Genomic DNA, 21,633 nt, shown 5'->3' with positions numbered 1-21,633 from the left:
AAAAACGTTTAAAATGTTTCATTTTTCCTTTCAACAGTGTTTACTAAGCACCCCCGTGGCTCACCCTGCATTGGATGATGGGATAAGACAGAGAGCTAGACACCAGGTTCACTGCAGGAATGGGGTGAGAAGACCAGAGGCTGAGGCCTGGGTGGGAGAGCGTCCCTGGGAAGCCGGGCCACGTGGTACCGCATCGCGGCCTGGGGACTTGGTCCCAGAAGGGAGGCCACGCAGGTTTCCGCTCCTGTTGGGAAGCCCTGGGCGGGCTGGGGGTCTGGCCCCCCGTGAGGGTCCGCCGGGCCGACACTGCTGTCCTCAGGCGCCCAGGGAAGCATCGTTACCACTCCTCTGCCCTCGGGAAGCTTAGATTCTGGTACCCAGTTAAATGAGCTTCACAGCCTGGGAAGGACAGGGGCAGCCCTGCTGGGTGTGTCCGTGGTTTGCTGGCCTCGCGTCTGTCTGGGACAGTGCAGGTGGCTGGGGAGTGGGTCACGATGACTCAGAATGTGCTGGGGACGATAAGGGCCTTCACCGCATGCATGGGTTACCAGATTGCAAAGAATGTGACGAAGCAGCTTGGCTACTTACAGCTCCACCTTGCTCTGCTGCCTCGGTGCCTCAGGGTCACACTAGAAACCAGTTACGGTTTCATGGGAGGCCAGAAGATTGAGTCACAGAACGTTGGCCAGGAAACGGGGTCTCGGGCCTCAGCATTCCCCAGGCACCTCTGGGAGTGGCCCTTTGCTGGGGGCCTCTCCGGGCTTTGACATGGCAGATTGTCTCAAAGCCATAGACACCCCCGAGGTGAGCCAGCACCAAAGCGCTGGATCTTGGGTCCCTGAACCTTACTTTCGCAGGGGGGGGTGGGAAGGGGGTGCTTTCCAAGGTCTGCTCTGAAAACAAACGGAAGCAGGTCTCCAGCCGGGTCCGACTGCTGGGCGCATGGGTGCTGCTGGAGCAGCAGGCGTGCCCCCCACCCCATCCTGCCGCACCGGGGGCCTGACGGTCCGCTCCCCAAGCAGCTGGACGCCCCTCTGAATCTACATGACGGCGCGTCAGCGAGCCCGGCCGCCTCGCAGACGCCAGCAGCGAGGCAGGGGGCGGACGCGCTCGCAGCCCCCAGGCTGCCGTGGACCGCCCCGCAGCCACGTCGGGCGCCTCTCTGCCACGCGGCCGGGTCCTGACTCACCTGGTGAGTCAGTACGGGAACGGTGTGTGTGCTTAGTGCTTCACAAAACTTTCATTTAATCCCCTCAACAATCCTTTGAAGTGGGTGTCATAATTTCCATGTTGCAGAGGAAATGAAGCATTTTACATTTAATTTTTATAACAGAATACAGTAAATACGAGTACTGGTACATAGACACCTTGATTAGAAAGAAGGTATCTGCAGAGTCTCCAAGTGTCTGCCACCGGAACTTCATTACAACAGGAGCACCAGCCACTTTCCAGGAGGCCCCAGGCAGACAGGACCTCGGCAAGGAGGCGGAGGGTAACATCTCCAGCAGAGAGACGTGTGGGCCAGCGTCACCTCTGCGGCACTCCTGCCAAAGACCACAGCCTCCATCCACATCCAGAACAGTACCAGGCCAATCCAAAGGAGAGACCCCCCCAAAAAAAATGCCTGCCCAGGAGCTTCCACGACATTAGGTTCATCAAAGACTGAGGAAAAGTCCCAGATCGCAGTGTCCAGGGAGTCGCCCACTCACGTAGTGTGGGGTCCTGATGGGGTCCCGCTGGGGAGAGGCCATCGGCGGGGAAACGGGGGCTGCACGGAGAAGGTGTGCACATTGGTGAACAGCGGGTCAGGGCTGCCGGCCTGGTTCCAGTCGCCGCGTGTGGCTGACACGCGTGAACGTTGGGGACCTGGGTGAAGGGTATGTGGGAACTCTCTGTGCTCACTCTACAATTTTTCTGTAAGTCTGAAATCATTTAAAAATAAAAAGCTAAAAAGGAACCTCTATGCTTTCATCCAACTGGGAAGCAAATCCCCCACCGTGTAATGTGTTCTAACCTGTGTCTTCCGATTGGGCCCACTGCGTCTCGGGATGAAGGCAGGCGCTCAGCCTGCCGCCCCGCTACGCTCCGTATTCCGGCTCTTTGAGCCACGGCTGGAAGGGCTTCCTCCGTGGGATTTGACTGAGCTGCTGCTAAGTTCGAATATGGCAAAAGAGGTTTCTGGAAATTCATCATTTAGTGAAATTTTGTAATGTATTGTATTTAGGATCTTTAATACGGTAAAAAAGAAAAAAGTCTTCATTTTCATGTGTTTGCTTCTTAAGCGTCTCTCTCATCTCAGGGATTTTACACCATTATCAGCCAACATTTCAAGCGGGGCGTTCTCCTGGGTGACAGTGAAGGGAAATCCACGACTCAGACAGTCTTAGCCACTGTGAACCCTGTGTCCCCGTCCAACGGGGGCAGGTGTCACCATTAGACCTGCAGAGGCCCACACACACTGTGCTGGAGCAGGTGTCCCTCAGTAATCCTGCCTCCTTCCTCAGCATAATTGCCCGTCTGCAATTCTGCACCAGGTTCTTTTTAAATCAACGTTCCACTTTGCAAGGATTCATTTTCCTTAAAACCAAAAAATTAGCAAATCCAGTAAAAGAGACACACCCAGGCTATTTATGAGATTCTGAACAAGTCACTAAAGAGCCACTGTCACTGTCTGACTGGAAACTCCAGGCCAGGCCCCCCCATAGCACACAACAGTGACCCACCCCCAGAAGGCCAACTCGGCGAGGGCCCCAGGCCACTCTGAATACTAAATGCTGGCGAAGTTAGTTTCTTTGTTACATGAAAACAAATCCCAACAGAAATCCAGGTTATTTTCTCCCCGCCTCCAAAGCCGTGCTGTCCAGTAAAGTAGCTGGAGCCACGCGTGGCTATTTAAATAAAACTGCAAATTAAATGAAGGTAAATAAAATTGAAATTTAGGGATGCACCTTCACAAGCCCCAATTCACGTGCTGGGTGAGCAAAGGTGACCGTGCTGCCCAGAGCGATGGAGAACGTGACCAGCTCTTCTGGGCAGCGATGTGCCAGTGAACTGCCCGGGGGCTCGCTGCTTCAGAGGAGTGTCAGCGACCCACTGGACGTGAGCCCTGGTGTGGACTAAGGGCCACTGGCGTGGGCCCCACCAGTCCAGGACGCATATCCCCACTCAACCACCTTCCTCTCTCCCCGTGGCTGCCAGGCCTGTGAACCCTGCTGGGGTCTGAGGGCCGAGCAAGGCCGGGCTCCCTCCTGGCCCCTCTGGGCCTCAGTGTGCACTTAGCAACATCTGAAAAGACCAACAGCTACCTTGGGTCTAATTCCTCATACATCAAGCAAAATAATAGCTCAAGGTGCCAAAACAAAGCGGGTGTTACTTGTCCTGCGGTTTACTAGGGGGTGGCTTACTAAGGTGTCAAAGAAATCCGCTCCTGGATGAGAACCCTTTAGAAGGTGTGACCGAGCCCATGTGATGGAGGACGCCCTGTGAGCTGGCACCGGCTGCAGGTGGGGGATCCTGGAAGGAGGGCAGGGAGCAGGTATGGGGAGCCAGGGGTGATGGACAGGGCGAGGCAGTGCTGGGACCCTGCCCGCTCACAGCGTAGCCAGAGCTGGCCCCACAGAAGGGTTTTCGGTGACTGAAAGGATTAAATTGTCATATGCAGGCCTATATCCTCAGCATAAATTATTGTTTGTCTGGGCGAGGAGGCAAATGCCACTTTCCAAAGCTGGAAAGATTAGATCAGTGGGGCCCGAGGAAGCAATCTGTCCCCAGCAGCTCAGCCCCTCACCCACTAGAGAAGAAAGCCCTTCTCTGAAGAAATGGCCCACGCTCTGGAGTCCCGAGCCTGGGGACCAGGGGGGTCAGGATGCACAGTCCCCACGGGGCCGGCTGAGATGGCGAGGAGGGAACTGTGATGAAGGGAGCTCCACTGGAGCAGCCTTTCCTCACACTTGTCAGCAGGCGAGTGACAGAAGATGATGAAGTCAGAAGTCTCATTTTCGCTCGCCTTGCAGCTCCGATCCTGGGGGGCCAGCACGCCTTGCCGCTGGTGGACGCCGGGGATGTGCAGCTCATTCCTGTGACAGGAAACAACATCTGTTTTCACTCAGGGACCAAATAATATTTTTCAAAGTCTGGCTGAGCAACTGGGTTTCCTTTTGCTGGGAAGCCCAGCGTGGTGCCTTATAAATTTAAAGCTAACACCTTTTTCTTAACTTGTTCCTTCTGCTGACCTACAGGAAACAGAACGGCTTATACTTTCCCTCCATGCATGGTCCTCTGTCTTCCCCGAGGACTGGCTAGGATTTCCATCAGCTCAGAGGAGGGACCTTTCACGCAGACCCGTCCCTGCTCCAGACAGAGGGGACGTGCTATCTCCTTTCTGTCCTGATGCCACATTTCCCATCCTTGGTCAGAATCACGGTGGCCAGGCTGAAAGAGGTCTTTATCCAACAGGGGAAGAGAAGAGAACGAGGCTCCTCTTTTTACGGGGGGCTACGTGCATGCAACACAGCCTGCGGAGGGCACGAAGCTTCAGTGCGCAGCTCGGTGATTCTTCCCCATGGATACACACCAGGCCAAGATCTAGAACATTCTTAGCACCAGGAATTTCACCTCACACACTCTCCTGGTCCACCACCCACCCCACCTCTAGAGGCAACTGCTATTCTGACTTCTGCACACACCGATTCCTCCCGCGACCCAGGCACTCACTACGGGCAGCTGAGCTCTCAGGACACGCTCACATGAACCAAGATCATAAACGGTGATGCCAGTGGGCTAACTGACCGTTAGAAATGCCATTTTCTCAGGAACTCATTCCTGCTGGCAAAGCCCCTCTCTTGCCAGTCACTTTCCTAAGACTCAGTCCGTGGGTGAGGGCTCAGTGCACACCACGGACATTTTCTCGTAAGCTTCCGTGCCAGCGGTTCTTGGCAAATACACCCGATGCCCACAGGAAGAGGAGGGACGGCAACAAGTGTTGTTGAGGACTGGGGGCAGCTGGGCCCCTCACACGCTGCAGGCAAAGCGTGATTTGGTGAAAGGACTTCGAGAAAGTGCGTGCGGACTCTACAAAGCTAGAACAATGCTGCCCCGAAAGCAGGCAAATCTGCTTCCAATTTATCCCTAGTGGACAGACACGCGTGTCCACCAAAGACGGCTCGGAAATGTTCACAACAGCTTTACTTGTAACAGCCAGACCTGGGGGTCACCCAGAGGCCCATCTACGGGCAGACGGACGAACATGACGAAACACTGTCTGTCAGCGAGGCAGATGGCGACAGGGACACCTCCAGGACTGAACCCGGGCCAGGCGGTGCCAGGGCCTCGCTCTTAAACACCAGCCGCCCTGCCTCTCCACGCCGGGATGGTCCAGTATCTTCACTATCGGCAGCAGGAACTCACACCAACCTAAATCAGAGGTGGGTTATTTTGAGGATAAAAGGATCTAAACAGAGGGGAAAGGAAAGAAAGAAGGGAATGCGTGCGCTTAGCATGTACGAGGTCCTGAGTTCAATCCCCCGTACCTTCATTAAAAATAAATAAATGAACAAATAAAACCTAATTACCTCCCCCACCAAGAAAACCAAACAAGCAAACAAAAAAATAAGGGAGAACCAGGTGGAAATTAATGTAGAACAGGAAACGGGGGCGGCCGGGCCCACAATGCCCATGACACACGTTCAGAGATGACCACCAGGTGTGCTCGCCCACCAGCTGGAAACAGTGGTCATTTAAGGATGACGGTAGCTCACAGCAAAAAGAAACGTGACAATGAATATATGTATGTTCATGTATAACTGAAAAATTGTGCTCTACACTGGAATTGGACACAACATTGAAAAATGACTATTACTCGATAAAAAAATGTTAAAAGAAGAAAGATGACGGAAACGTTGTTTCTAATTTTGACGTATGTGTATTATTTTCTCAAACAACTACCTAGCTGTGAGGATGCAAATGCTCATTAAGTTGTTCGGACGCTATCCCTTAATGAACGGGAAGGTCAGGTACTTCTTTCAGCCAGAGGGGCACCAGGAAAAGTCCCCATGACATGGACGGGTGCCCTGAACTGAGGAAGTCTGGGGCCCGGGCAGCAGGCAGGCGCTGTCTGCAGACAGACAAAGGAGGAAAGGCAGACCCAGAAAGTGCGCCGTGACACTCTGATTGCTTTCTGAAATTCTGTTACTTTGCCGGAGCTGAACGGCTCCTGAAGCGTTCGCTGTCACCCCAAAAGCAAACGTGCATTTTATACTGTTAGTAAAGAAAAACACCTTTAAAACTGGAGCTCGCCCGTCCAAGAATAAAGCATAACGCTCAGAATCAGATCCCCGGCTAGGATCTGGCAGCCTTAGGCCAGTTACCTGAAAATCTCTTTAGGTGCAGACCAAGCATGCCATTTTTGTAATATCAGAGTCTCTTAGAAGCCAGAGGCAGCGGAAGACTCACACTTAGGAGCAAGGTTATAAATGAAAAGCAAACAAAAACAAAAAACCCATAACCATTCAGTGACAACTCAATTTACGATTCCGCTGGGAATCTTCTGTGTGTAAATGTTGCCTCTGATTAAACCATGAGGCCCAGAAAACATCTCCCGGGTCCTGTCTGACAGGCGGCCTGTGCTTCATCACAGGCGGAGGGCGCACGGCAGCGGTGGGACCGGCCAAAGCCGCCTCCCCCACTGCCGCCGTCAGGCCGGTGCACAGCCAGGGGGGAGCGCGCCGACGCCCCCAGCCCAAGCCTGCCGCTCAGTGTCCATCCCCGGAAGCGGCCCACGGCCCTTCGGGCACCGACCGCCCGCTCCCTGGCTGCTCTGGGCTTCTGTCTCCTCACCAGGAAGTGGGGCTGATGCTAACTTCTACCTCACGGTGTTGCTGTGAAATTACACTGACAAACACACCCAGAGCCCTCACCACAGAGCGCACAGGCCTCCGCGCTGCTGGCTCTTGTTGCTATTAAGACGAACGTCCGAGTAGGAGCTGCTGAATCAAACGATGAGAGTAGTTTTTCGCTTTTGAAATGCAAACCTAAGTTTTTCCAAGGAAAATTCTAAACCAGCTCACCTTTTTTGGAAAGGGCCTGTCTACCTACGAGCCTTCATCGATGCTGGATATGATCCATAGACCACTCTTTTCTCCTGTACTGCCTCCATCCCCGGGTGTAATTTTGGTTTGCCACCATTTTTCGAGGTTATTTAAGCACAATTCTGAAGTATTTTCCACCATAACTCCAACCTTCATTTCCAAATCTGAGAGTTTCGTCTATTCTGAGAGCATGTCCCCTTCGTGGCTGCAGGGCTGTCTTGGTGTGGGGGACCCTGGGGACGCATAACCCCAGTTTCCACTCAGACACTGCATCTCACCACTCCCAGCACTCGGTCCCTCCTCCCTCCTCCCTGGGACGCATGTGCTTTGGGGGCCGAGCAGGATTCTAAAAACCCACCCTGTTAACCACCTACCGGGACCTCTTAACCCACCACCCTACCCACCAAACAGGACCCCTTCCACTCTGAAGGAAGGACAGCAACAAACACTCCCAAAGGCCTCTTTCTCTAAAGAGACAGAATCTTAGGAAGACATGTGTAAACAACAAAATTTACTACAGAGGAAAATGTTAAAGAAACAATATTTATCAGAAAAAAGTTGAGTGGGCAATTTTAAAATGAGACAAACATATCTTATTAGAGGAGAGAAAGATATCGAATTTAGTTAAATATAAAAGGAGAGGGTAAGTCCAGGTCAAAGGAAAGTACATTATGACGCACAGAATAGAAAATGGACAATTTTTTGCAAGGAGTTAAATGTTAAAGAAGTATATGAAATAAATGAAGAAATGTTGGGGTATGAGATGAAAAGAACAGACTTGCCTGTGACGCATCTCAGTGTTTAAAATCAAACAGCCCTGTAGAAATAAACAGCCTTCATAGTCAGAGGAAAAGCAGGCTGAACTGGGGAACAGAACAACGGCTGGAGGATGGGTGTCTCGAGATAAAGCGCGAGTGTAACCCCTGCTGGTGTTTCGTCAGGGCGTTTTGCGTGCACACCCACGATATGGTCTCCGTGAGATGCCCCGTCTGATTTTGGTGTCAGGTACGGCTGGCCCCCCGCGGCGAGTGGGGGGCTGTTCCTCTTGTTTTTTGGAAGCGTTTCTGAAGAATTGGCATAAACGCTTCTTCAGATGTTTGGCAGAACTCAGAGGTGAAGTCGTCTGGGCTTTTTAAAAAAAGTTATATTAGTTGAAGTAGAGTCAGTTTACAACGTTGTGTTAATTTCTGGGGCGCAGCATAATATTTCAGTCACACACACACATACATGTACTCCTGTTCACATTCTTTTTTATTATAGGTTACTGCAAGGTATATTGAATATAGTTCCCTGTGCTACTCAGGTGTTTTTTTTTTTTTTTTTTTTCTTACTGATTCAACCTCTTCATCTGACCCCCACGGGACTCAACCCTTCTCTGTGCCATCCCCTGCTGGTCCTCTGGTCTGTGGCAACTCCCCCGTCCCCCCCTCGGCCCTCCTGACCTGGACAGTCCAGGGAGCAGAGCACGGTGTTTGTAGGCTGTCCCTCAGAGGGCGTCTCTCTGCCGCTTTCACTGTGTGCAGACGAGGGCTGTACGTTTTCTACTGGGGTATCAGAGATGCAGTGCCTTCTTTCTCGTCCGTCATATGGGACGCAGGGTGTCAGCGCGGCTGGATCCAGGCCTTTCCACTGTGAAGCTACCTTTTTCCCATTTCCAGACTCTGTTTTTCAGCAGCAAGTCACTAAATCCAGGCAGGGCAGGAGGGGGAGGTGGTGCTCAGCCTTCCGGGGGTCGGGGGGGAATCTGCTCATATGACCTGGAATTCTTCCGTGAGGACGACTTGTCCCCTCTCCCTCTTTATTCATCTAGTCACTCGTGCTTTGCATCAGCATGGACCCACGTGCGTGTACTGCGTGCAGACGTAGAGATACAGAACGAGTCCTGGACACACGTGTACATGGGCTGGGGTGCAGGCGTGTATTTCTAGCTCATCTGCTGGGGGCGCCTGGGACCAGTGGTCACCGACAGCAAACCTCATTCTTCAATCAAAGGAAGCAGGCTCCTCGGGAAAACGGTTGATTCCTGGGCGGGGGAAGGACTGACGGGCCTGGAGCCTCGGGAGGTGCAGAAAGTGAAGACGGGCTCAAGAAGCAGAAGGTGGAGCATCACAAAAGGTGCAGGAGCCAGCCTGCGAGAGCGCCCGCGGGCAGAGCCGGGCCCCGGGCGGGAGGCAAACGATGCAGTTGTGGCTGCAACAGAGTACGAGTCACTCGCTGGTCCAGACACGCAGTTTTCTCTGCACGCGTGCATCTCCATTCCATTACACACACAGACACACACACGACAGACACACACAGACACACCCATACACACAACACACATACATATACACACAGACACACGGCACAGAGTCATCTTCCCCCACTGGAGTCACACGCAATGTTCCGCGTGTGCTTTTTTTCGTGTATCTCAGAGACCCTTCCTTGTCAGTAAGCAAAGACCTCTTGCATTTCTCGCATTCTTTTTGTTATTATGACTACATATTATGTCAATGCATGGACACTTACCGTTGTATTAATCTTTCGCTATTGTAAATATGCAGCTGGCCCTCCAAGAGCCACTGCACAGCCTTGCCATGTGTACATCCAGAGGGAAAATTCCTGGAGGCACGAATGCCGGGTCATATCTCATCTGCAAATTTGTGGTGGCTAATTTTTTTTAATAGCTACTTGTTCTTGTTTTAGCATGAGAGATGGCTTCCCGAATGTTCCGGAGAACGCTAACTGGTCCAGACTGCACCCTGACCGCCCCCCTCCAGGGGACGGTGCCTTCGGGGAAGTAACTGGGAAGTTTCCCTGAGCTCGTTAAAATAGAATTCTAGCAAAGGATTTAGCAAACTCAATCCTAAATAGGATTCTAGCTGTGTGTGCAGGGGACCGAGCGCTTGAAATCTAAGGGTGGTGCGGGGTTAAACGGGCCAGGGAACGGTCAGCTCCTCTCCCCGTGTTCAAACATATCTCCTCATTGATCTAAAAGTCTATTGCATTTAAATGAACTCTTTGGGTGAAAAGGTGGAAAGACTGTCACTGAGAATGGTGAGTTTTTGTCGTGAGGGGGCAGGGAGTGCACTGGTGGGCAGGTCTGGGAGGGTGCCCCCATGGTGACCTTGAACCTGGAGGTCCCCGCTTGGGTGCTGGGAAGGATGAGCAGAGAGTAAGGAAGGGGGAGCGCCACGGCAGGTCAGCCTCACAAACCCGCCCAAGACCAGGCCCCCGAGCGCCCGGCAGCCCTGGGCGGCAGAGAAGCAGATGGGAGAGGAGTCACCTGGAAGGACACCAGCTCGGGCTGGTGGGCCGCGTGGCTTCCCAAGGGCATGTGTTTGTTCACGTTTTCCCACTTGTTTTCACAAGACCCTAACTGATGACGCGTGGCAGGAGCTACTGTCCCCGTCCCTGTTTTCAGATGAAAGCACCAAGGAACCCCGTGCGAAGTGGTGAAGACCCGGCCCCTGAGGTCGTGCCGGACACCAGCCTGCGGCAGAAGGGCGACCGCCCGGAAGTCCATCCCCTGGGGGTCCTGCCGGGGATCTCAGCCCTGCGGCTCTGCGGTGGCCGGGCCTCGCTGCCAGAGCACTCACTCCTACTAGAGGGTTGGGCCCCGGGGTTGGGTCTGGTAAGCCCCTGCTGGTTGACTGAAAACTGCACCAGCTACACGGAAGGAGGACCCAGCAAGCTGGCAGGAGGAGAGGAGAGAGATTCCCAGAGGTGCGCTGGGCACCGTAGATGCCTGCGAGGGGTTGGGTGGGGACAGGAGAGGAGGGGCAAGGGGCCAGGGGCTCCGATGTGCCTTAGTGTCTCTGTGTACTGCCTTCAGGGCCACACTTGCTTACCTGTGAGATAAAACTTGGCAATATTCAAGCTATGTTTGAAAGACCAAAAGACTTACTTAGGAATGACTTATGTTAAAGGCACCTGGACAAAGGAGCTAAATTTTCTTAATTTGATACAAATTTTAAGCCATAAATTATCAAAGGGCCAAGATTCCAAAATGTCTTTTCCATGGAACAGCAGAGCAATGGCCTTAGGCAGACATCTCAGTTCTAAGTACGTCTTAAAAGAATGAAGAGTTTCACTAACCCTTTTCAGAACATCAGAAGATACTTTATCAACATTGTAAAATGACTATAACTCAATAAATAAATGTTAAAAAAAAAAAGCAGAGCTTTTAAATCACAAAACAAAAAAGCCAAATGCTTAACTTTCTTTAATACCTGCTCTTATTAAACCAAAATACTTTTCTCCTATGCAAATGTTTAGTGTTATTTTAAAGTAATAAATGACTGTTCTACAAGAAAAAAGAAGGTACTTTATGGCACACAATCACACCGCTCTTCAGAGTGCAAGCCCGAGGTTACGCACACTGGAGCACCTAATGGGAGGGCCATGGCATTAGTTCTGAGTAGTAAAGCAAGCACGTGAAACAAAGAAACCAAGCTTGGAATCCAGCTCGTCTGCTGTGGTAGCACGTTTCTCCCTGAGCTGGCCAAGGACAGAGCTGGGCTTTACATTCGTTTAGACTTTCTCTTTCTTTTAAGCAGAAATGGGATTCTAAAACCTCTGGGTCTATGAAACCATAGTGTAGGCATTTATGAGGCTTTCAAGTGAGCGCGTGGGCAGGCAGACCCAATCAGCAAAGCAGGGGGGCTTCGGCCCTGGGGTCTGGGAGGCAGGAAAGGCCCCCGGCTCCTAAGCCACTCGACGCCCACCCCGGACTGCACTTCTGTATAACGTGATTTGAGAGAGGAGCTGCCAATCCATACTCTCCTTAGGGTATCTCCCCGCCACCTGCCAGGAGCTTCCGTCTTTACAAAGCAGTTCAGAAGTTCCTGGCGTTGGAAAACAAACTCAGAAAGACAGCAAGACTCTTATCACTGAACAAAACATTAGCAGATAAGAGTGTGTTTATGATTCAGATTTTCCACCCTTTAAATTCTAAATTAGCAGAACTGACAGCAGATTAGGAAACAGGGCAGCTGCCTGGCAGAAAACACTTTAAAACCAGAAGCATTTTGCTTGAGAGAAGAATTAAAGAAACCAGCGCTCTCCAAACTGTCTTCATTGTTCACCCCATCAACAAATGAGGCGTGGCCACGTATCCCAGTCCATATGCATAAGTTACACGAAACAGGCTAATGTAGATTGTAAAACACAAAGACAGACATGTTTAAAGGATAACATAAAAATAAATAATAAGTTTACCAGTATTTTCTTTCTGCACCCCAGTGTATAATCTTGGGTAGCTCCTGGGTGAGGGGGGAGGGTCACACTGCACTCTAGAATCTACCAAAATACTAAAGGAATTGATGAAAAATATACACAGCCCGTGTTTCACTTCAGAATAGAAGAAATGCAAGTTGAAGAAAGAGGATGGATAAATAAAAACAGGAGAAGCTGCTCATGAGGGACAGGGAGCATGTCCTGGTGTTTTGGCTGTGTTTTCTCTTGGTTTGTGTTAAATTCTATCACTCACATTTTTAAATAGAGACCACAGCACTTTGCGTTTGCATTTGTTTAAAATGTTAAATTTCAACTTAGTTCTCAGGAAAAGTGTGACATTGCAAGGAACAAATTGAAATCATATAAATACCTTGTAATGGCCTATAATAGAAAAGAATCTGAAAAGGAATGTATACGTATAGCTGAATCATTATACTATACACCAGAAATTAACACAACTTTGTAAACCGACTCTACTTCAATAAAAAAAAAACTTCCTATAGAATATTAACAAAGAAGGGAGGGAGGGAGGAGAGGGCCAGCGACACTTAAGCATGTACAAGTCACCTAGCGGGAGGGTTAAGGGTCACCTTGGACCAGCCAATGAGCACAGTCCTGGGGAATCAAGAAAATTGAGAGTCTTGGCGGCAGCCGAGTGGAGGGGGCGACATTAAAATCTGAGCTCACAGGAGCATCATGGAGCTCTGCCCGTCCCCGGAGGGCAGCCTGGGACACGGAACCGACCCACACCCTCACCTTCCTCTTCGTCGGGTTCTCCGAGCGTTAGCCCCATGCAGGGAGCACGTCCCAGCTGCTCCAAGACACTGTGGCTCACTCTCCGCCTCGTGCTGCTGCTCTGCCCAGCAGTGACAGCACTGTCGTTGAGGCCTCTGTCTTCCTGTCACTGCGGTGCTGCTGGGGGGTCTGGCGGGGAGAACCCTGAGGCCCGCATGCCTTCCCGGACGGAGCTGAGCTTTGTGCCAAGCACAGGGCCCGTGCCGCACGCCCCAGCAGCCGACTGCGGAGATGGGCCCTGAGTGAGGGAGAGCACTCGGCGACAGAATCCAGTGGTCCCGGCACACGGCAGGGCCAGCGAGGGGACGTGACACCTCATTGGAAAGTAGAAGAAGTTGCAAAATTTTTATGCTGAGGATATTTTTCTAAACCTCTGCAACCTGACTCCTGTCATTGTGCAGTTTGTTCACAACGTAAACCGCTCTGCTGTTCTGCTGTCCTGACTCCATGTGATTCACATTAAAGCACCATTGGCAACTTCCCAATAGATTGGATTAAAACAGACCCTCCGTGTGGATAACAGCTTCCAAGGAACTCCAATCCGCATTGTGGTGTTGAGTCTCAGCCTTCAGTTTTCAGGAAAAGAATCGCCTTGGTCGTTCCTAATTTCAGATCACATTACTGGAACTTGAACTGACTGGCTTGGGCATTCATTCAAATAACATTTCCTGTGCACACATCAGTGTGCGGCCAGTCCCAGGATATGGATGAATCCGTCAGGGCTCCTGGTCTCCGGGAACCCCATGCCCACTGGGCAGAAGGGATCTGATATGAGCTCCATTTCCAGCAACACAGCTGGCTAGATTAATTAGTTTATTATCCCTCAAATTAATTAGTTTATTAAAAAATTAATGTCAAAGTGATTAATGTTTTAAAACATTTTTTAAATGCATTGCTGAGATGACATGAGATTAAAAAACAAAACAAAACAAAATCCACAGTGGCCAAAACCCAAAGGAAAGCAGAAATCCTTGTTAGTGCCAAAACGTCTTTCCCCTCAGGCCCAGCCCCGGCTGCTCCCTGGAGGGCCGTGCGGGGGTGGGGGGGGGGAGGCCGGTGCAGGGGGCGGGGAGGGGCACAGCCCGGGGCGGACCTCCCCGGCCTTCCCGGGCCTCACACCGGAGCCCCCTCCGGCTCCGCCCGTTCTCAGAAAGCGAGAAGAGAAACGCATTTGCCCGGCAGAGCAGGGCAGCAGGGAGCGTGGTCTTTCTCAGCCTTGCTCGGTGGGAAGGGGGCGGTTCTGAAAACACGGGCCAGCTCTCGTGTGTGTTTGTGGGGTGCATTTATAGTAGTTGTTTGGGAAAGACCCCACAGGCTGGGATTTCAATTTTGCTTGGTTTCCAGGTCGTTAGCGGGTTGGCCGAAGAGAAACCGAATCATCTGCGGAGGGGCTCGCTGTGGGCGGGGGGAGGGGGGCTCCCCGTCGGCGGGGGGGGGGCTTCGCCGTCAGCGGGAACGGGGTGCTCGCCATCGACGGGGGGGGGGGGGGGGGGGGCTCGCCGTCGGCGGGGGGAGGGGTGGAGCTGAGAATTCCCACGGGTAAGACTCTAAAGAGATTAGCTCTTTCACAGTAAAAAGAAGTAAGGCAGGGGGAAGGTACAGCTTAGTGGTAGAGTGTATGCCTCGCAGGCACAAGGTCCTGGGTTCAGTCCCCAGCACCTCTGGTAAAGAGATAAATAAGTGCATAAATAAACCTAATTCCCCCCAGCGCCCCCCCCCGCCCCCCCCCGCCCCCCCCGCACCAAAAGAAGTAAGTAAATAAATAAAGTGACAAGGAAACAAAGTACCAGAACTGAGAATGACAGACAGCAAAGCAAAATCCTCAGAGGCTTCAGATATGAGAACTATCACACACAGAGTGTAGAATAACTATGTTTAAAGTGATTTAAAAATAAAAGAATCTCAATGATATGATCGAAGAACAAGGAAAAATTTTAAATAACCAAGTAGAAGTTTTAGAAATGAAAAATATTATGGAAACTTAAACATGAATGTACAGAATCAACAGCAGATCAGCTATGACTGTGGGGGGAATTCATGATTTGGAAGACGGAGCCACAGAAATTATCTAGAAGGCAACGTGCAGCGATGAAGAAGGAACACGTACTCGCGGTGAGATCAGGAGAATGAAGAGCGGGATGGGAACTACGATGCGCTTGTAACTGTGGAGTTCTAGACGGCGGTAACAAGGAGAGCCAGGATGAGGTAAAGCAGACAAGGTACCCAGGTGGGTATTTTCTACTTCTGTTGAAAGCAACCAACCTGCAGCTCAACGAAGCTCAGTGGATCCTCAGAAAAATTAGAAAACAAAACTAGGCAGACCAAAGTAAAATGACAGAATTCAAAGGAGAGAGAGATCTTAGAAGCTGCCAGGAGGAACAGAGATCTCACCACAAAGGAAGGGCCGTCAGACACACGACCGCTCTCCGCGTAGCAGCAAGAGAAGCCAAAGGCCAGGAAGCCGCTCGCAAAGAGCTGAGGGCGAGATCCGCTGCTCTAGAATTCTTTGCCCAGCAACTGCCTCATAAAAATGAGAGTCAAATGTACCTTCAGGATTCTTAGACTGAGTCAGAAAGAGCAAAGCACCAAAATATTTTCATTGTAGGAAACCCCTAAAGTCAGAATTTAAGGAAGGAAAAAAAAAATCCCAAATGCAACTTCTGAGATGCAGGATTGTCAATGAAGACGTTAACGTGTGAAGGCAAATCTAAACAGACATTGACTCTACAAAGCAGTAACAGTGTCTGACTTGTGAGGAAAAATAATGCTATTAATACTGGACAACAATGTATATGAATTGGTCTTGTGTACCTCCTTGACATTGGCCTTGGTAGTAATTTTTTGGATATGACACCAAAATCACAGGCAACAGAAGCAAAAGTAAATGAGACTACATGGAAATAAAAAGGGTTTGCACAGCAAAGGAAATCATCAACAAAGGAAAAAGCAATTAAAAAGTGGGAAGATAATATTTGCAAACCACATATCCGATAAAGGGTTAATTTCCAAAATATGTAAGGAAATCCTACAGTTCAATAGCAAAAAAACAAATAATCTAATTTAAAAATGGGCAAAGGACCTCAATGGATATTTTTCCAATGAAGACATACAAATGTCCAAAAGGTACATGAAAAGGTGCTCAGCAGCACTAATCATCAGGGAGATGTAAATTAAAACCCCCGTGGGACACCACCTCCCCCCTGTCAGGATGGTTGTTGCCAGAAAGACAACAAATGCCTGCCTGGGTGTGAGAACGGGACCCCTTGTGCACTGTTGGTGGGAATGTAAATTGGTGCGTCTGTTAGGGAAAACATTGTGGAGGTTTCTCAAAAAATAGAACTGCCACATGATCCAGCAACCCCACTTCTGGGTACGTACTGGAAGGAAACTGAATCGGTATCTCAAAGAGATAACTGCACCTCCATGTTCGTTGCAGCGTTGTTCACAGTAGTCAGACACGAAACCACCTGAGTGCCTGTCGACACGTGAATGGATGGAGAGGATGTGATACATACAATTTAATGGAACATTATTCAGCTGTGAGGAGGAGGGAAATCCTGCCATTTGCGACAACATGGATGAACCCAAGGGAACAGTGTGCTAAGTGGAATAAGCCAGACAAAGACAAACGCGGTGCTTAGCGTGCATGAGGTCCTGGGTTCCGTCCCCAGTACCTCCATTAAATCATAATAAAAATTCTAAAAATTAATAAAATAAAGCAAACTGCCATAGAGGAGTGTACATAGTTTCTGAGAAAAAGCTCTGTAAAGATAGACACCCCCAAGAGTCGACAGCTGTGATCTTGGGGAGGTTAGCAGGCTGGGGAGTGGAGCTGGTGGTCGGTTTGGGCAGCACACGAACCCCACTTGAACGAACTCAAGAACAGGAGGCTTCCTTGACTCACACAGCTGGCCGTTCCAGGGGCGCGCGTGGTTTCTGAACCCTCAGGGCACTGTATTCCTCTCATTCTCCAGGCAGACTTTCTCCACGTGACGGGCAAGCCCACCCTTGGAAGCCCCAGATCCAAGGGCTCACCATTTAGCAGCTCCAGGGGAAGGAGGAAAAGTAACTGTGCTGGTAACTCCAGAAAAAGTTCCAGGAGATGCGGAGTGACGGGCCAGGGGCACTGGCCTTTGTACCCTCACCACGTGGCCAGCAGCGTGGGGCACTTCGACTGGCTAGGCCTGAGTCCCTCACCTACATCTGACTATCCTGACTCCGATTTCCTTTGCTTTGGCATGTGGGGACTTCCTCTCCCGTGTTTGCTCTTAGGGGTGTACTCAAAGCTTTTCCTCTCACATGTATTTCCTCCAGCGTTGTCAGTGTCGGGGGCCAGCTCAGCCCGCATGTGGCTCCTGCGGATGGAGCGTACCAGTTCTCTCAACATTACCTATTTGATTTTTATCGTCCACATCTTTATCTCTAGGGCTGACCATCTGCTTTTCCTGCCCTTAAGAAATGTTGGCCTGACACCCCCAGTTGTCAAAGATTCAAAGCCGCCCCCCTGACGGGGGGGACATACATTCTTGGTGATGGAACAGTCTTATATGCCGTGCTCGCTCCAACGTCGTGGCTTCACCAGGGAAGCCAGAAATGCCATTCCTCAGCTTCTTTCCTATGCCAGATATTAAAAATATACATAAACAATTGTAAGAGTCAGACTACCAAGTAATCTTACAGGAAGAAAAGGAGAAGTAAAATGAGTAAATAAATGTCCGTGTATTTTGCTTCCTCAAGACACTAGCCCCAGTAGTTACGATAACTCTGTCACTTTGGGGTTTTGCTGTATTATCAAATTTGCTCTTCTCTAATCTGCTTAGTTGTCATGTTTTTCAAAATTTAGACTGCACTACAAATGCAGCAGCAGGAATTATACCTTCATCTGAGATTTGCATCACACCAGTGTGTCCTGTCAGAACTTAAACAGCGATCACCGTGTGTCTGTTTACACTGAACTCTCGGGTCGTTTTTGAAACGTGGAATAACACAGAAGCGCCCAGCCAACCACCTCCTAGCTGTCCTCACGCTCTCCATCCCCATCCTTCTGTTGTGCAGCTCAATCTAGTTGTCACTTCTGTTAACGTTCTTGAGTCTAGAAACAAGGGTTCGAAATCTGCAAAGGGAAGCGCTCAAGACCAGCCTCTCGCGCTGGATGACAAGCCGTGGAAGCGCCAGCCAGGCTCACCTGGAGTAGCCTTACCTTCAACCAACTGATGCGTTAGGGTGTGTCTTTGTGCCCTAGAAGCATTTCACTGTCAGTCACCTCCAGATTTTTCATGCTTATGGAGCAGATCTGTGATGCAAAGAATCACAAACACTTTAAAAATCGTGTATGTGGACCATGGAGTAATTCTAATCCTCACCATTACCCAGTTTTTACTTACCTGGAGATACAAATGTGAATTTCCATTCTCTGAGCACGTTCCAACTACTGGGGAAAGAATGGAGCCAGATCCGCTCCCGTGGCCATGGAGGCAGCATAATTACCTGTTTGAAATGTGGCATCTGTCAGGGCAAGAATTTCTTCAATGGAAGGTTCACTATAAACATAGTACCTGACTGTCCGAGCCAGACGTGCAGGAGCCCAGCGTCTCGCGCGCCATCTGCCCGTTTGGCTAGAGTTGATGCCAAGCGGCTCTGTCTCTCCCTGGGCCAAGCCACTCTCAAGCCACATCTGTGCTTTAGGGAAAAAGCCCGGCTCCTGGCCCCACTGCTGCTCTGGTTCCCGGATTTTCCACCTTTGCTTAAGGCAGGGTTAGTCACTCACTGTTACCGGCAACCAAAAGACGCTTAAATACGATAGGAGAGGAAATTTCAGTATTTATCGAGCAATTTGTCATGCAAAATAAAATCTGGGAGACAGCAAACTACTTCTGAGCATATTTTTAAATGGATAAATTGCTAAGAAACCCTATGAACAATCACTTATTCGTTTTTATAATAGGAAATATTGAACGCATTGGGTGATCAAAATCTAACCAAATGCAATTTCTCAAATGTCACTATTGCATTTCTAATGGCTTATGCATTTGTCCTAAAAATAGTTCCCTCACACACATCAATTGAAATTCCACCCTAGGTGTGATGATGGAACACTTTGAAGTTAGAGAAGAAAATGTCTTGTTTTTTGATGTCAATTCTCATTACTACTACTAATTATTATTATTATTGTTATTTACTCAACATGTTTATTGAAGGCCTGTGGCTTCCCATGAACAGCGGCTCTGCCTGGTGGCCTGGGAGACCAGGCCGCACGTGGGACAGCCTGGCGCAGCGGGGCGGGGCCGCCTGGAGCCACCACCGCGCACTTGCCGCGCGGGCCTCCATCATGCTGGGCCTCAGTTCCCCAGCTGCAGACGGCAGGGGCTGAACTAACCTTCTCTCCACCTCAGTCAAGAGGTGAGTCGACAAGAAGCTTAATGGGCTTTGATAGCTGCTGAAAAACTTTGTTCCTCTACTTCTGCGTTCTGCAGAGGGAACCAGGAGCGTTCACGGGGAAGCCGCTGCAGACTCACTCCTCACGCGCGGCGGAAGAGGAAGTTTCCGCTTTACTCTAAGGCTGGACTTGACTGTCCCTCTCCAGCCGTGAGGAATCTCAATTTCATTTCCCAGCATCTGTAAACTAGGATAATCGATAGCTGACCCAAAACACGGGTTATTATTTGCACAATGTGTAGCGTTTGTAAGGCACCTTCGCACCCTAGCTAAGGGGACCCCCACCGTGGGATGTGCGTTGTCACTGGCCGTATTTGCTTCTGGGGACACCGGGCTGAGAAAAGTGACTTCCCTGAGGTTGGACTGTATGAGGAAGCTGGTCCCCATTCAGACCATCCGACCTCGAATCTCATGCTGAGGACAGCACTGAGCCTCCGTAAACTGCTTAAGGTTTACTGCAGGGCGGGACAGGCACCGCGCCCGCGGGCGCGCGCCTTCGGCTGCAGGAGAGGCAAGCGCGGACGCCGTCCTTGGGAGCCAGGCCCTTCGCGCAGGTGGAAGCCCGCAGTGAAGTCCCCAGGCCCCGTGCCCCGGGCTCCTGTTCCTGCTCTGGTCCTGGCCCAGCCAAGCTCCTCACAGCTCCTTCAGTTTCCTCCATCATAAACAGAGGGTAACTCCCCATTGCCCGGGGCCGCAAGGGCAGGGACAGGATGAACACTCAGTTCCACTCCCGCCATCAGTTAACATGGGCCCACGGTGCCAGATCCTGAGCGCCAGGCAGGTCTCCCGGGGGCAGGCGGGGGGTAAGAGGGGGCAGGTTTTGGAGGGGGAGGGTAGAGCTCAGGGGTAGAGTGTGTGCTTAGCATGTACAGGGTCCTGAGTTCAATCCCCAGTGCCTCCTCTGCAAGTAAATAAATAAATACACCTAACTCCCCGCCCACCCCCCAAAAAAAGCAAAAGACAAGAGGATGCAGGTTTTGCAGCCCAGTGAGGGACATGTGGCCTGTGAGCATCAGGTCCCCTCACCTGAGTCTCAGCACCTCACCAGGAGCACGAACATCTTCGAGGCAGGGTTGGTATAAAGATTTAACATGAAGGGTACAAACACCTCACGCAGCGCTGGCGTGCGGCAGACAGTAAACCGTGGCTGTAACTCGTCAGCACTGCCGACTGACTTTATTTAAAGCTGACTGGCTTCAACAAGAGCATTCTCCTGTTTAATAGGAGCACTGGCTTAACGAAGCGTTAAATGGTACAAACCAAGATGTGACCTGCTGCTCAGCTTGCAGTGACTTCAGGTAGGGGCTCTACACTGAGCAAGTATCCACCCCATTTTTGGAGCAAGATCAGGTACAAAGCAGAGACAGAGACACGGCCTCCTGCTTCCCTTCGGTCCAGTTGGAATACGCACCTGTTGTCACCCTTTGGAGGGAGGGACACAGCACACTCGTGTTTGTTTTGTGAGGAAAACAACTACAGTTAAATATTCTGAAACAAAATCCCGCACAGAAACCCCAGAAGGCTCCCTGGAGGCACGACACACCTCTTCCCCAGTTACCCAGAGCCCCCACCTGCGTGCAGGATGAGGGTGAAAATGACTCAGGGCCTCAAGAAAAGCAGCAACTAGCTATTTCTCCAGATGAAACAAATCCAGCAGTCTACCTCCCAGACCACCTAAAACCACCTGGAACCAAGGTTACAGAGGAATGGGCCACAGGCGACAGCAGAGAGGGACGCAGACAGCATCCGCAAACCCCGTCCCGTATGCGTGCCAGCGACTGCTGAGCCAGGTCGCCCCAGACAGAGGGACCAGCAAAGCCCGACCTCCCGCAGGAGCGCGCTGTGTCTCTGGAAGCGCAGGCAGGAAGTCCGTAATTTGCCTCATGAAAGGTTTAATACCTCAGCACACTGTACCTGGAACACTGTGTGAGCATGAGAGACAAACGGATGTTTCATGTAAGTACCTACTCTTTCTAAAATAAGTGCATGGTAATAATAAAATGGCTTTTGCTTTGGTAAATGCTTTATCACTTCAGCATTTGCAACCACGGATAGTCCCGGGTACCGAGCCCACAGCACTGTGTCCAAGTCGCTGGAGGGC

The 21,633-nt window shown here is 50.8% G+C and overlaps 2 long non-coding RNA genes across 2 annotated transcripts; both read right to left on the bottom strand.

The window, feature by feature from the left end:
• Positions 1–1,290: 1,290 nt before the first annotated feature.
• On the bottom strand, positions 1,291–5,745 carry LOC141579791 (uncharacterized). Its single transcript, XR_012511779.1, has 2 exons — positions 5,203–5,745; positions 1,291–4,076 (listed from the first exon to the last, which is right to left on the bottom strand). It is a non-coding gene; the product is annotated as an uncharacterized LOC141579791 (long non-coding RNA).
• Positions 5,746–15,244: 9,499 nt separating this feature from the next.
• LOC141579823 (uncharacterized) lies at positions 15,245–19,782 on the bottom strand. The gene is made up of 3 exons (XR_012511837.1): positions 18,482–19,782; positions 18,298–18,390; positions 15,245–17,712 (listed from the first exon to the last, which is right to left on the bottom strand). It is a non-coding gene; the product is annotated as an uncharacterized LOC141579823 (long non-coding RNA).
• Positions 19,783–21,633: the final 1,851 nt, after the last annotated feature.

The sequence above is a fragment of the Camelus bactrianus genome, chromosome 14 (genome assembly GCF_048773025.1).
Source record: "Camelus bactrianus isolate YW-2024 breed Bactrian camel chromosome 14, ASM4877302v1, whole genome shotgun sequence".
Taxonomy (NCBI): Eukaryota; Metazoa; Chordata; class Mammalia; order Artiodactyla; family Camelidae; genus Camelus; species Camelus bactrianus.
This window is presented reverse-complemented; position numbering and strand designations above follow the sequence as displayed.